Here is a 1,342-nt window from a genome sequence, read left to right on the forward strand (position 1 = left end):
GCCTTTCCAGGATGATGGAAGTCTTAGCTCCTTCCTCCATGTCTAATACTACGAAATCTGCTGGAAAGATGAAGTCTCCCACCTTCACCAACAAGTCTTCTACTATTCCATGGGGAAACTTGACTGATCTGTCTGCTAGTTGCAAGGCCATTCTTTTTGGTTTGGCTTCTTTTATCTTCATTTTTTTCATCATTGCTAAGGACCTTAGATTTATGCTGGCTCCTAGATCACACAGAGCCTTTTCCACTGTGATTTCCCCTATGATACAAGGGATTTAAAAGCTCCCAGGATCCTTCAATTTCTGAGGTAATTTGTGTTGGATGATGGCACTGTATTCTTCGGTGAGTACCACAGTCTCATTGTTCTTCCAGCTTCTGTTCTTGGTCATCAATTCCTTCAAGAACTTGGCGTAGAGTGGCATTTGCTCTATTGCTTCAGCAAAGGGTATGTTTATTTGTAGTTTCTTGAAGATTTCCAAGAGTCTTGAGAATTGGTTATCCTCTCCCCTCTTTTTTAATTACAGCTGCTGGGGGTATGGAGCTTTTAAAAGGCATGATTCGAGCGCTTCTCCTTCTTGGTGTGACTTAGGGATGGAGATTCGAGCTCCCTCTTGTCCCTTGTCTTCTTCATCCAAATTCTTCTCTGGTGGTTTCTTGTGGATCTCCTTCAATTCCTTCCCATTTCTAAGGGTGATGGCTTGACACTCTTCCCTTGGTACTGAGTTAATGTTGCTACAATTGTTGTGTCCAGGGGTTTGCTTAAATAAGAACTCAATATGTGTTTCAAGTTTCTTGATGGCAGCATCTTGATTCTGCATGTTGGATTGCACTTCTTCCCGGAAAGATTTACTATCTTGAATTTTTCTACATAGATCTTCAAGTAGAGCCTCAATCTTTGAAAGTCTATCCTCTGTTAGTGATGGGGGATTGAGATTGGGTGGTTGGGAAGGGTGGTTAGGTGGTTGTTGATAGGGTCTCTGTGAGGTATGTTGGTGAGTTGCATTATTGTTGGAGTTGAGGTTGTGGCGTCTTTGGTCTTGACCTTGGTCTTGTTGATTTCCCCAACCAAAGTTGGGATGATTTCTCCATCCAGAGTTGTAGTTTTTGGAGTATGGGTCATGGATTTGTCTAGGTGAGACATAGTTGGCTTGTTTCCAGTCACCTATATTCACTCCTTTTTGAGTTGGTGATGAAGTGATGACTGCTGCAACTTAGTTTTCCTCCACCTTCTTGGTGAGATATGCTAGCTGCTTGGTGATCATCTTATTTTGAGCTAGCAATGCATCCATGTGGTTCAGCTCCATTACTCCTCGAGTGTTACTTCTTTCAGAGGCATAGAAGTA

This window comes from Arachis duranensis, chromosome 3, assembly GCF_000817695.3.
Source record: "Arachis duranensis cultivar V14167 chromosome 3, aradu.V14167.gnm2.J7QH, whole genome shotgun sequence".
Lineage (NCBI taxonomy): Eukaryota > Viridiplantae > Streptophyta > Magnoliopsida > Fabales > Fabaceae > Arachis > Arachis duranensis.